At 28.1% G+C, this 15,314-nt stretch overlaps 1 protein-coding gene across 2 annotated transcripts in view; it reads left to right on the top strand.

The window, feature by feature from the left end:
* The window catches only part of LOC148232299 (uncharacterized), a 227,079-nt gene that overhangs the window by 45,214 nt on the left and 166,551 nt on the right, over positions 1–15,314 (top strand). For both annotated transcript variants that reach the window (XM_088192313.1, XM_088192314.1), the window contains one exon: positions 7,605–7,655. The gene's annotated coding sequence lies outside the window, so the exon portion shown is untranslated. The remainder of the gene's footprint in view (positions 1–7,604; positions 7,656–15,314) is intronic.

Here is a 15,314-nt window from a genome sequence, read left to right as displayed (position 1 = left end):
TTTGAAACAAAAACAAAAAAAATTGAAACAATAACACGATAAATAAGACTGCGTTTCGGTTATTCATAAGTAGGTAGCATTACAGTAATCTTTTGTGTATATCTATTGAAGATATAGGGAGGGCTATAAAAATTGTATTTAAAAGCTTATCTATCATATAAAAGCTTTAAAATTAATGGTAGGTCGTGTTGTTTAATGTTTTGCTGCTGACTTATGTTTTTATTTTTTATGATTAATTGATTTAATTAATGATGGCTTAAGAGCCGCATTTTATATCAAACAAACGCATCAACGATTTTGTAAGTACCTGAAAGGTATCTTGGGAAATTGGCAGTGAGTAATTTATCTGGGGGAATAAACAATTAAAACATTAAAAGCATCTCAGAGTTCAAATGGCTGGGGATATTACTCGCGAACGACAATAATAAAATTTAAGAAATCCTTTTCAGATTATTAATCATCATCTCTAAAACTTTTTAAAAATAAAACTGTATTTTATATAATTTTATGTTTTAATGTAAACATGAAAGATTTATTTTTACTGAAATAAAATATTTCTCATTCAATTCAATTAATTAATCGTGCTTTATAATATAATTAAATTTGACTTCAAATATAAATAACAATATTGCTAAAACACTAGAGCAAGAAATCAAATATTGAGTGAATTACAAATGTTTGCTTTTGTATGTTTACATAAGATACATTAAACAGATATAAAAATATGCTGGGAAGCATTTCATGCTCAGATGCAATAGAATAAATAGCTTTCTTCGAAAAGCTTTCTAAAAATACATATTTTATGTAAGCATAACTGTTTTATATAACATAACATAATTTTATACATAGAGAGCGCTAAAATGTATAGATAATATTTTAAAATGTAAAATAACCTTGAAATACAGATGATCTACGCAGTTCATGTTTGAAATATAAATGAAATATAAAAGTGATTATTTTAAATAATTTTTAATAATATATTGATAAATATTTTTAATAGATAAAACTGCATAAAGTAATGGTTGTTTTTACTGGTTTGTCTGTTTTTAAATACTAGCAAATAAAATGGTTATTTTTATTACATTTTTGCATATATAATCAACAAATATTGGGCATATTTTAATTTATATAATTTTGTGAAATAATTAAAATTATTAATATTTTTAAAGTTAATGTAATATTTCATAGGTAACTGTTAAACGTAAAACAACTATGGACAACATAAAACTTCCAATTTTTGAATGAGTTTATCAGTGATGACAAATGACCCATTAATATTTTTCTCATCCTGAACGTCACTTTTATCTGCTCTTAATTTACGATACCGATTTTTGTTTGTTGATAATGTCATTGCCATAAACAGAAAAAAATTTACGGTTGATTTCAGTAGCAGTTTCTTCTTCCGCATGTAAGAAACGAATTAGGAATTGAAACGACTATTTTAAAAAGAAACTGCTGCGACTAAAGCTAAGGCATTATGTTACGCAGATTCTAGCAGAGAAAAGATATTCGCTTTCATTTGCACTAACATTGTGTATTTTTCAGTTAATTAATATGTTATAGAGTGTTTTTTAGTTATTAAAAAGGTAACCTTAAACAAAAAGATGAAATAAATTTATTAAAATATATTGATAAAAATGTAAAAAGAACTTTATTAATTATTGTGTTTTTAGAAACCGTTACATTTTATATATAAGTTGTGGAATCAGCAATGTCCTTTTTTTTAAGGGTTTTTATTGTTAAATATAAGGTTTTATTAATAAATATTTGAGTCTGTTGTGAAGACTCGAACCCACGGCATCTGGATTATCAGCCCAGCGCCGTACATACTACGCCATTTTTGCGTTATTATTTATTAATTAAAAATTAAATTAATTAATTGCAGAAGACTAACTAAAAAAGTATCATAAAACTAATTGATTATTATTACTGGTTCTTTTAAGTAATGAATTTTTTTTGTACTGCTTTTTAAAGCAGGCATCCATTAACAGTTTTAAGAGAAAATGCATAAAAAGCGTTGACTGTACCAGAACAAAGAATAAGGAGTGTGGTGCAAATGGGTAAATGACGACGTTGCAATTTTTTACCGATTTTAAATTTACCACACAACGAGTCTAATAAGATTCTGGCATTGGTCTTCAACTTTTCCTCTATTCTTTGATGGTATACGAGCCAGAAAACTACCGTACTGAATCACTTTCTCAAGACACTTAATCTAGAACGAAAACTTCGCTTCCGACTTATAAACCAGAGATCAGCTTAGCATGCACTAAGCGGAGCTACTCCTAATCGACCCAGATGACCCTTAGAAAACTGAGGATCACGCAATGACTTTTGTAACACTTTCTATCGGTTGATCATTATTGATTGTTACGTTATGTGTAGGAAGTAACCTTTTTATTGCAATTAATACTTAAGTTTTGCGAATATTTATCTCTAGACTATGCTTGTTACGTACCTTATTCACCTTTTTAGCATTGTTTAAAAGTCACTCTTTATCTGCAAGTTATACTGAATCATCTGCAAATTTAATGTTATTCATTGGTATTTTATCTATAGAAATGTAGTGAATAAAAATAGTGATGAATAAAAAAGATCTTCGCAATCAAGTGGAGACGGATAAAAGATCAATATTCGAGCTGTCCTCGAATCCGATTTATGTCTGACGAAGACGAGTAAACACATCGTAAAATGGAGGAGCGCTAAAAAACTCTACGTACAATTTCAACGCCTTTTAAACGGCAAACCACTTTGGACATGATTGATTCGCTTATGAAAACATTCTTGGGATGAATCTCATTTCAACGACGCTTGTTTTTTGCGCGAAACGACGTGAGGAAAAGTGTAATATGAAAAAAACACAACAAAAAGAAGAAGTAGTGAAAGAAAAGAAATTTTCATTTTTTTGTCCATCGCTGGTAATGATATTCCGGCGCGGAAACGGCGGGTAATTGCGGAAAATGCGTGCGCCGGCTCTCAAACGTTGGCGCGATTTGCCCCCGTTCCGGTTGCGGTGTCCCCTTTTTGTGTTGTTCGTTCAGTGCCCACTTTCAGCTTTTTCCTGTGTCGGCTTTTTGACAGACAAGCAATTAGGGGAACGGGCAGGTAAATGGGTCCGGCAGGACATCGTTAAAAAAACCGGAACTCGGACGCCCCCCCGAGCAATTAATCCGGATCGTGTCGATTTGTCGGTCGGTCGGTCGGTCGTGTTTTCTCTTTTTTTACATCACACCACGAGGCGCCTTTTGCTTCAATTACGTGAGAGTTTCATTCGAAAATTGACTTTGTAATTGGCCGGAATTGTTTTTTAATTAAGGGCGTATCGTTCATTACAAAAACGAAAATGACTTTATTTACATTGACTTTTTAGACAAAATGCTAAATTACATTTGCTTTGATCTCAACGCATATTTTTAATCATATCAAGACCTCAAAACAAGAGCTTGTTAAGTTACATCTACATACTCTTATATTATATATAAACGTAGTTTCAAGATATTTATTATTTATTTAGCTAATACAGTTTAATTTTAATTTTTACACTGAATAAATTGTATTTTTGCTTTTTTTTAAATTAATTATTTAACGATTTTAAAACCATTTCATTTATACCGATATTCTTTAATTTATTATACAATATTCTTTTGTTTATTGTTTTGAAAGCTCTCTATAAATTCAAAAAAACTGCTCTAGTGCTTTTGTTTTTATTCTTGACTAATAACCTATCATTTGTAATGCAGTCTCAGTGAAGTGTTTTTCTCTGAATCCTGATTGTTGTTCACATAGTATCTTTTAAGAAAAAATGAAATCCTTTAATTGTTTGTTTACAACTTCCATCTTCCATCACCTTTTCTATACAAGGTAATTTGTTAATTGATCACACTTCCTCAACATTTTTACTATTGTTTATTTTAAGTATAGGTATAATAGTAGCCATCGTAAAATTATCAGTATTTCTCCTTCGAAGAGTGCTTCATTTACTAAATAATATAATTTAGTTTTTTTAATTATATATACATCTAATTCATTAGTACTTGTTCCTTTTATTAATTTACAAATTATTTTGTGATTTTTTCCTTAAGATACTGTTTTAAGTTCATTAAATTTTACATTCAATATTTTATTATTGTATTGTACTAAAGTATTAAACTGATGTATTGAATTCACAATCTCTTCTATACTTTCAATGTAGTATGCATTTATTTTTTCTGCTATTATATTATGATCTTTATGTCGTTTCTCTGGGTAAGTTTAATTAATTTTATTATTGTTTTCCAATTATTACATTTGTTAGTTTTTATTACATTTATTGAGTTATATTATTATTGCATTCAATAATTATATACAAATTTATGGTAAAATATATCATATTACGTTAATCTGGTCCGTACCGCCCACTAGTGGGCGATTCAAGCTTTCATTGTAGGCGATGGGTATTTTTGCCTGGTGTTGCAAATTATGTTTTTTTCCTCCATAAATCGAAACATAGCTATATAAAAATTTCGTGTTTGACTATATATATAAATAAAAACTATTTTTTACAAACCTTCCCCCTTTTACAAATTATTTGACTTTGCCATAAGAAATATGCTAAAGTGAGCGCTATGTATAAAAATATGACGAGCTCTGCTCTACACTATAATTTTTAAATGTCTCACTTTTCTATTAAGAACGCCCTTTTGCGTAACGGTTGCAAATACTGTTTTCTTACGCACAGTTTGTACGTGATTTTCGTAAGAAGTAAGATCTTCATATAACCCTTATACACGCGTTTTCCATTAATTTAATACGAACGGTAAAAAATGAAATTCAAAGCTTGGCGAGATTAGGGGTGACTCATCATGAAAATTTTTATGAGTCATTTAACTTTCTGAAGTTTATTTTGCAATAAAATATGGACATTTAGTTTTAAGATATTTCAGAAGCAAAAGGCATCAAAGATCTGCTTATTGTTTTCACTCAGGCATTAAAAGATTATAAAACGATTTCATCAAATGTTTATTACTAAGATTTTTATTTAAATTTGAAGTTTATTGGAATATTTTCTTCTTTGAATGATTGTCTTAATAAATTAATCTCACCCTCATTAAAATTGTTCTCAACAATATTTGCTTACGCAGTTTGAAAAAATACTCTCATTGGTAAAAAGTATCATCCTTTTTTAAATGCTAGAAAAATAAATTAACACAATGTTCGTTTCTTTCCAAATTCAAACATTTCACTGAAACTTTCAATATGTCATATCTTTGGAAATACAAAAAATCTTAGACTAAAACAATCATTTTTAATCCAAAATCAGACTATTTTATACTGAATTGCTGGATATTCGTCGATTTCAAAGAAATTTTTGAAACAGTTTTATCTACTATATATAATAAGGCATCAGTTGCATTTAAATTGTTTTTTTAATAATGGAAATAAATATAATAATAAGGTTGTGTATAATAAAAACTGTACAAACCACACTGGAGCAATTACAACATATGAAAAACACACTGTCAATGAAGAATAGTAGCTCGATCTAAGCTGCCATTTATGAGACGTTAACGAAATTGTTGTTTTTCAACAAAGATACTGCAAACTGACATGTCGGAAATTTTCGCTTGACAAATGCGAGCGCAGAAACGATAACATTGCTGCTAATAGCACATACGATCCTCGGAGAAATCGGATTACGCTTTATATTTATATGGATATTCGGCATTTTTTTTGTCTGGACTCAGAAAAAAATGGTAATTCAAACAAATCATAGAATCGGAACAAAGTCACGACAAAAATAATTCCCCTCCACAATAGATGTGTCAGAGAGTCGGAGTGTTTCGAATGATAATTTATCACTGGGACATTTTCCGGGTCTCCTACGTATTTACATCCATTTTCCGCTCGGATATATTTTCGATTATTTTCTCTTCTCTAATTTGACCCTCAACATTAATTTTTTTTGTAAAACATATTTTTTCTACATATTTGGGCCAATAGTTATTTCCTATCTGATTTAAAAAGGTTGTATAACTATTAACCATGTTTGTCGATTTTTATTTTTATATGAATTTAAAATACTTTAAGATTTTACTACATTAAACATTTATTAATATTTTTTAAATTTACTTAAATGATTATTATTGACGTCCTCGAAATTGAACATTCTTGCTTAACGAAGTTAATGAAAAGACAGTAGGCTTCAATCGACACGTTTCATTTTTTAACACTTCCATTTCCGCATTAATGTTAACCAATTTTCACTTGAAAACTCATCTACTTTTTCCCGTTTCAAACCGTTAAATTTTAAAAGGAGGAAAGGCATGTCTTTTATTATATTTCTCTGTTCCTTTATCCTTCAATGTAAGAAACGATCCCTCTTCCTTTCCTTTATGTTCGGGCGGTGTAATTTATTTTGCTTATAAAATAGCTCGTCCAAAATGACTATATACCATGTATTATATATCACGTATGTCCTATTTATGTATGTATATAAAAATGAAAAAGGTATGTGCGGAAGCAAAACTGCGAAAAAGCTGGATTTTATATAAGAAAATAATATTTTATTGTGTGCTTTAATTTGTATATCTTAATCGCTCATGTATATGTATAGCGAATAAATCGTATTTCAGGAAATGTAGAAATAAATCTAAAAAATATACGATTGAAAATATTTAGTCGAAATATTCCCAAAGAGGAAATATTTAGCTTGAATTAATTTTCGTAATTAAAAGATTCCATCAAAATTTTTCATCTCAATTTTTTTTATAAATATTTATTAAAGCGATTAAGAGTTTGACTTAATTTTGTTTAAAACCAAAATTGACATTACTGAAAATAAATTATATTATTTTTATTTTGTAGATAAAATATAAATTAATCAAATACGAATCTGAAAGTTTTGCCATATAAATAAACTTCGTCTAGACGTCATATGAACACATCAGTATTGAATGGTTTATTGAATGTAAAGTGTAAAATTCATTACATTCATGGGAGAAAGCATTAGTAATCAATCTTCGTAGAATCAATCTTAAGAATATATACTATATGTATGTATACAATGCTTTATACTAAATAGTTCAAAATATATTTAAAGTAGGAAACATTTTCATTTGATTCCATTAAATATACAATTATTACTCTTTGAAGTAGTAATTCTTAAAACAATTCTTTTTCATATGAAAAAATCAGATTTTTTTATTGTTTTAATATTTAAGGTATAAGGAAGCTTTCATTCAAAATTATTAATTCACATAAAAGCTAGTGGCTCTAGAGCAAAATATCTTTTACGGTGTTGACAATGTTGGGAGTGTTTGCTTAGTAAACTTGATAAGCCCTTTTGGTACGAGACCAAAGATGAATGCGATGGAATAACATTGATAAAACTACTTATAATATAAATTCCTTGGCGAAAATTTTGCTATCATTCTACGTGGGAATACTAATGTGTACTATATATCACTTCCTACATATGATATATTGTTCTTTTACTTTAGAGTTGTACAAGTTTACTCTCGCAATTTAGTGACCAAATTACTCCAAGTTTTGAGAAATGTAGTTTAAAAATATGAATGTAGTTTATATATCTAAAATAATCTAATATATTTTTTTTTTATTTTCAGTTTAAAACCATTCTACACAAGTGTCAATATATTGAAGGATTCAGATAAAAGGTACGTGCTACAAATTTAAATCATTATTTATATCGAAATCTGTTCTAAAAAAATCATCATAAAATCAAGTAAAAATTAAATGATTTCACGAATAAAAGTAACATTTTATTAAAATATATATTTCTAGGTTATACATAAATTATTTAGTCTTGTATCTGAAACGTACCCAGTTTTAAGCTATTTTGGCAAAAATGAAAAAGGCATAAGTTTCGGTCGATCTCTATAATTAATGACCCATGAAACTCTTGCAAAATGTCAGTTAGGAAATTTTCACACTTAATTTACTAATTGTCCTAACCCCATAATTAAATTCTTGAAACGCTTGTTCGGTTCCGCTTTTGTCCGCCAAACATGAGGATCGACCTCAGGGGAAATAAATCATCAATCACGGGCATCTTCAGCGCCAAGCTACTAATTACGTTCAGAGGTGATGAATCGGAACTGAAATCGCTGAAAGTTATCAACAGGTATACGCCAATAGATAGTCACCCACACACGTACATTATTATATAGACACTTGATCAAAAAGGGCAACTCGCTAACGGCATCACGTACAATGAGGTCAAGAATATTGGAAGGATGTGACCCTTAGATATAGCGCGGGGCGAGAATAAAAATAATATTTGAACTTTGATAGGACCGAGTATAAATAGAGTGTATTAATGTTGATCCTTCGACGTTCATATCACGGTAATGTGTTTCTGTTATACTTTTAGAATAGTAAGTGGCGAAATGTATGGGTGCGAAAAATTCGCTTGAAATTGCTATATGAATAAAATATATACATAATCAGTTTTGCATTCTGCTGCTCATATCATATTTCTGAAATTTATAAAATTACAACTTTAAGTCTCGAGAGACGTTTGCCGCAATACAATTTGTGTTTTATGCGAAAATAACTTATTTCAAATTTTATTTTTCATTGCGGTAAGTGTGTATCCAGTGCTAAAATAATAAGCACATTTTTACTATAATATATGTAGTAATGAAAATCATATTGAACTCATAGGAATTTGGTGACTGCTTTAGCTGGACCTAATTGGTCAGTAAAGAAAATTAGTTTAGAACACAAGTATCTGAAATGAGTGATACAGTTAGGCAGTGTTCTGTCTTTTATACCATTGATAAAATAGAAAAAGTCTAAAATCCCTTTCATTCCAGGATTCTCTGATGCTTCTGGGTGGAACTAGACTATTTGTTATTTCTCTCAGTAACAAGTATAATGGCGCACGATAGATCAGAAATCAGTTGCTTATTTGAAACGTCGTGATAATCAATGTCTGTTAGCACTACATAATTTTTCATTCGGTACTGATCCTTATTTTTGTTCAAGTAAGGTCCACAGTTTTGAAACTGTTAATGGTACGATAACAAACGACACTAGAATATGCATGCGTTTCAACGTCGAAAACCTAATTAAATTTGTCTTATCTTATATTTTATATAAATATATTCCTTATCTATATTTTAATAAGTTATTTTTTTTTAATTTACTATTATGGTTCAATATTATAAATCAAAGATTAATAACATTATCAGCTATATGAGAAAAATTTCATTATTATTTTTTGATAAAAAATAATAATCTAGTAACAAATTTGTTTGTTTAATGCAAAAATTATGACTATTTTACTAATACTATAATTAAAAATAGTAAATATAATTACTTTATTTTTAGAAAAATACCATTTTACTCTCTATTATTTTTACAAAAAATGTCGATTATGAAGCATTAGTTATTTTGTGTGTTTTATACATAAATTACTGTTTAGTTTAATATTATATATTTTTTGAAAAAAATTGTGTTGCGCTTATTTGAACTTATTTTTGGCTTTAAATTACTACTTTTTTATGATCACTGAAAACATACAAAGCTAGTAGATCACCGCCAATAATTTAAAAACCAGGTTGCCCGTAGTGATCAAAAGTTTGGCCACCCCTGGTGTATTCGTATTAGACACACTAACTCACATTGCGGCAGAGATTAACTTTGCGTTTATCATATTAACTTTTTCCTAAATATTATAATATGGCTATTATGATTTTTTTAAATATTTATTATTAATGAAGGGGGATAAATATAGAAAATAACATTAAAAAAATAAAATTGCGTTAAAAAAACGCAATTAATTCGATTTTGCCATTTTTAAATCGTATTATATATTTTGTAAAAGATGAAAGGTGTAAAAATATAAATAATGTGTCGATTTATTTGAGTTGTCATATAAAATAAAACGTAAAATTAATAAATTTAGTTTATTATTTGTAAATAAATCTCAGCAATTATATGTAATTTAAAACTGTCATGTTTAATCTTTGAAATAACTTGTTTTAATTTATTGAATTTTATAGTAATTTTGTGTTAATAAAAGCAATTTATATTATTTATTGGTCAAAACGTACGAAACACGACGACTGACGTTGATTCTTATCTTGTAATAATTATTATCTGAATATATTTTTTTTTTTAATTTCTTAAAATGCATAAAGTTACTTAATGTAAATGAATAAATATTGCTTTATTAAATGTCAGTTAATTATAATATAATTAAAATGTATATAGTTTGCTTAAAACCCCTGATAAGAAACGAAAATGTGCTTTATTTTTGTTTTCACTGAAAATTGTGTTATAAATATAAATGACATGCTTTGAAACAATCTACCTTTTAGGTACCTGGCCATTAAATATGAACATTTAAAAATAATTTTGGAAGGCTTGGAACGTTCTGTTATTAAGAATTTGTGTTTTTGACTTGTTATACAAGCAAATAATCATTTCCGATAGTAAAAATATTTATCTATCATTTGATTCCTTAAAATGAAAATCGTTAGAGTGGGGTTTTGATGTGTCAGAATAGTTGTTTTATTTAAATATGTGTTTAATGCTTATACAATATATACAACCAAATTAATTTAAGTTCACAGTCAAAATATATTAATTTCAAAGAATTTTTAAAGACTCTCTGCCTTAAAACATTGCTATTTTTTATTCTCTGTTAATGACATTGTAACATAAAATTCATTATAAGAAAAGATTCACTTTGGTTTTTGACACAACCTGTATAGAAATTAATGGGATTTTGCTTATAATATTTTTGCCTTTATGTGTCATAAAGATATTTGACTTAATCAAATTTATTCAATACTTACAATCACATCCAAATGATGGGCTGTATGTTATGTACAATACATCACCTTGTTAATTTGTCGCTGGTTAGCGAACCATGGTATAAATCATTTTTATTGTTTCCTGGCTGATTTCAATAATAGGGTAAAATCCAACGAGGCTTTATTTTGATTTTCCGAGTGGAATATTGCCGGAAATCGAATACTATCAAAGGTCTCGGATGAAAGATTGTACTTATGTTGATTTTAAACTTAATTGTTAAAATAAATATTATTTTATTTAAATTAAATTAACGATGCATAATTGAAGGTTAATCTTAGTTATTAATTTCGATTTCTCGACATGAAAATTGCTAGCTCAAGATGGCATAATAATCGTAATTTTCATCGTCCATTGCGCTTGAAAGCTTTTACAATTTCAATTTCCATCTTTAATATTAACAGCTTTTAATTAGAATTTTCCTAAAAAAATCGTACATCAAAAGTTACAGCATTAAGCACGAAACTAAGCTCGTTATAGGGCACGGGCGGCCTTTCACGCTCGAATAAAAATAGCTCGGATAAATTTTATTAAACCGTTACATAATCTCCATCATCCGCTAGCCTTTTCCCGCACGTTTATTGTTTTATGCAAATTTAAAGTTTTTATTAGTGGTAAAAATGCCGACGTGTGCTATATCTTAAATAATCCACGGCGCTCCACCCTTATGCCCAAGGGCCGATCCCTAGGGACGTGCTCCATTTTGAGTAACCGCGAAATTCCCGAGTCCTTCGGCTTGAGTGACGTTCAATAATGAACTCGCGTAAGTCGCGAAATTCGCGATGCGCGCACATATGAAAATATTCCATTATATTATATATTTCGTTTATATACAAATGTACAGTGTACCTTGAAGATATTCAATTTAAAATCACATATTATTTGCAAAAAGATTCAGCATTCGTTTACAGCACTTTATATCCTTGTTGGTTTTATAAAGATAAGTTTAATGATGTTTCATAATATATTTTGTCGGTCAGTTTTTTTCAACTCATCATTTATAGGGTGAGGAAAAAATAGTCCTTAGTATGTAAATATTAAGATTCAAGTCTTTGAAAAACTTTTTTTTATTATTTATTTATCAAAATGTACGAAACACGACGACCGACACTTTTATTAATTATTATCTAAATGATTTCTTAAAATTTATTTAAACGCATAAAGTTCATTATTAAGATAGCAATAAAAAAATTAATTAATAGATCTGCATTGCGAGCAATGGCACTAGGCTACAGAAAAAATCTCATTTGCGGAAGAGTAAATAAATGTTAAAAACACCTTACTTCAAATGAGATAAAATGTGGGAAATAGTGAAAAATTTCGTGGAAAATCATCACTTGAGTAAGATTGTTTAATGAATCTATTACATTTTCACAAAATCTTTTAAAGGAAGCAAAAGCCTGTGTCATTGGATAGGTGAAAAGAAAAATATTTCATTGAGCTATCAGCGATAGACAGCAGTAATTTCGATATCAATAATTAATATAATAATTTTCAGTCGATTTTGTACTTATCATTTTTATATGAAAAAACTTGGGTTTTGGACCGAATCAAATTAAGTTTTTAATATTTTTTATGATTTATAGTAAATTTGTATTGATATACGAGTGTTTTAAAATATAAGCATGAAATATGTTTATAAACCGAGGTTTTACTGTATTATTATAGTTTATAAGTAATATATAGTAATATGCAAGATTTAGTTCGATTCTATTTAAATTTACCAGTAAAACCTAATCTTTGGTAATCGAACGAAACTATAATTATATAATAATTACTAAAATGAAAAACAATAAGGTCTATTTGTAATTCAAACCCAAGTTTTTTTGGTATTAGTCACCGATTTACACCACTGGTTTATCGAATTCGAGAGCACACAAAAGTGCATTCTTCTGTGTAAGAAAAATATTTTAAACATTAGTTTCACTATCTGAATGAGACTTTTCATAATTTATAATTCAGATTATCATATGCTATTTTATAATGTATAAATATATACTAACATAAAATAGGAAGAGTACTGGCGAAACGCAAAATCCTAGAATTTTTTCAATCAAGAAACAAAGTTGCTTTGATGCTTCCCGGTGGAAAATATCACATTGAAAATGGATCTCAAAGAGTGTACTAAATCTTGTGTGTTGATTGCGATAAAATGTACATAGGACAATCGAATAGACGCATCGCACAGCGAAAGGCGAAACATAAAAATGCAGTAAAAAAGTTTAAGGGAAACTATGCCTTGGCCCAAGAATGTTTCCAAGAAGACCATAAAATCGATTTTTAGTAAAACAGAGGCTTGGGCAAACAACAAATTTCATCGTTCACACAAAAAAGTGTGGCAATATAAATAGGAATCTACAAAAAGCGTTATGATAAATATAATAATTTTCCACTTTTTTCTTAGTAGATTTGTTTGCTGTCTACATAGATTTTTCCAGCTTAGTTAATAAATAGTTAATTAAAATGTGAATGGTATTTATAACATAAAAAACTTTATTTAATTGGAGCGTCCGCTGCATTTTCTCTATTATCGTTAGATGATTTTTATATTGTTATTTTTTAATATCGTTTATTTGCTGTTCGCTTTAAGGCTTCGTAGAAATATTTGCTTTATATAAAAAGTATAATTAGCTACGTTATAATCATCATCATTAAAACTTTGCGCTATCCTGAGTCACGCAGCGCCAAGTACTTAGAGATCTATGTATTTTATTCTAAGCAACTAACGCAGTCGCCGTTCACTTAAGTGTTCTTTACTGGTATTTTTTTTACTTTTCGAATTTTAAGTTAGTAAAATTATAAAAAAAAGATAGAATTGTCTATATATATTCTATAATATATATATTCTAGTCTGCTTAGTTTGTTAGTAAAGTTAGGTTTTTTCTTTTTATATTGTATTTTTTCGGACCAATAATTATTTTTTTTAATAAAAAAATTACTATCATCATAATATAAAGCCTAGATGATTTGCACTTGTGCACCGTCTTTGTATCTGTCTCTATCTGTAGCTAAATTCATAAAAAAAAAATGTTTTTTTTTATTTTAAAAAATATTTCAAGTTGGGTTAGTTGATATTTTTTGCATTTTTTATGAAAATAAATAGTTTGAGTTAGGTAAGGTAATGCTTATATATATTTTTTTTAATTTTTACCCCCTTATTATAGAAAGCCTGAGTACCTTAAACTTGTTGCACCGCCCCAAAGACCAACTTCATTTATAACTAAAGGTACAAAATTGAGTGTAACCAAGTTTTTTATTTTTCTCCTATTTTTATAAACAAAAATGTTTTGAGTTAGGCTAGGTTAGGGTATGTTTGTTTGACAACAAAAAAAAAATAAAAAAATATACATGTCAAATTTTTTAGGCTAAAAATAAAATCGAAATAAAAAATAAAAACATGTTATTCCTCCATTTTTGACATCTGATTTACTTTTTCAAGACACGATCATTGCCGCAGTTTTTTACATATTGTCTCAAAACTTATTCTAAAAATAGATTTTGTAAATATTTCTGTCAAATTTATGAGCCAAGTAAAGATTTTTCCATTTTTTTTTTGTATTTTTTAAGATGAAATATTTTGGCTTGGGTTAAGTAAAGTTTAATTTTTTTATTAAAAAAAAACTAGCTTACCCATAATATAGAGCCTAGATGACTTGCGCTTAATGTACCGCCCTTGTAACGTTGTAAAAATTGTTAGGTTTTATTTATTAATTTATAGAAATATTTTGAGTTAATTTAGATTTTTTAATGTTTTTACATTTTTTATAAAAATAAATAATTTTGGTTAGGTTAGGTGATGTTTTTTTAAATTTTGGAGCCCATATAACGTGGAGTATAGGTACGATGCACTTGTCGCACCGTCTTGTAAACCGTTTCCATATGTACTTTAAGGTACAGAATTCTTATTTTTATTTTATTATTTTTATAAGCAAAACTATGTCGAGTTATGCTAGGTTAGGGTGCAATAAATCGTAGCATAACTTAGCTTAACTCAAATCCTTATAAAAACAGATTTTATTTAAAAATTATAAGTATATATATATGGTATTCAACGAAAAAAAAACATCCTGTGTTTACGGACCAATTAATTCAAGTTATTAATTTATTAATTATATTACTAATAATTGATTAATAATAGATTTTAAATTCCTTACAAACAAATGTTTCATCTCATCATGCAAGAAAAGATAGAAGGAAGAAAAAAATAATTTAGCTTAAAAGTAAGAGCACTAACTCCACATTAAGTCACTTATATGTCTTGCATTAGTTTATCGGAATTATATTTCGATTTAATTTTGTTTGTGGCTTTAAGAAGTGTGTTTATTTTATGAGAATCACTATGTACTTATATATGATATGTGTTTGCACATACATAAGTATATGTATACATATTTTTTACTTAACGAAATGGGATTTCGTTCTGCTCTGTAAAATTCGCACGGTATAAAAATCGGAGAGAGCGAAAAAGAAAGATGGAAAACTGGGATACCTGT

Source organism: Plectrocnemia conspersa, unplaced genomic scaffold (assembly GCF_051122295.1).
Source record: "Plectrocnemia conspersa isolate PC_06_02 unplaced genomic scaffold, ASM5112229v1 ptg000009l, whole genome shotgun sequence".
NCBI lineage: Eukaryota > Metazoa > Arthropoda > Insecta > Trichoptera > Polycentropodidae > Plectrocnemia > Plectrocnemia conspersa.
This window is presented reverse-complemented; position numbering and strand designations above follow the sequence as displayed.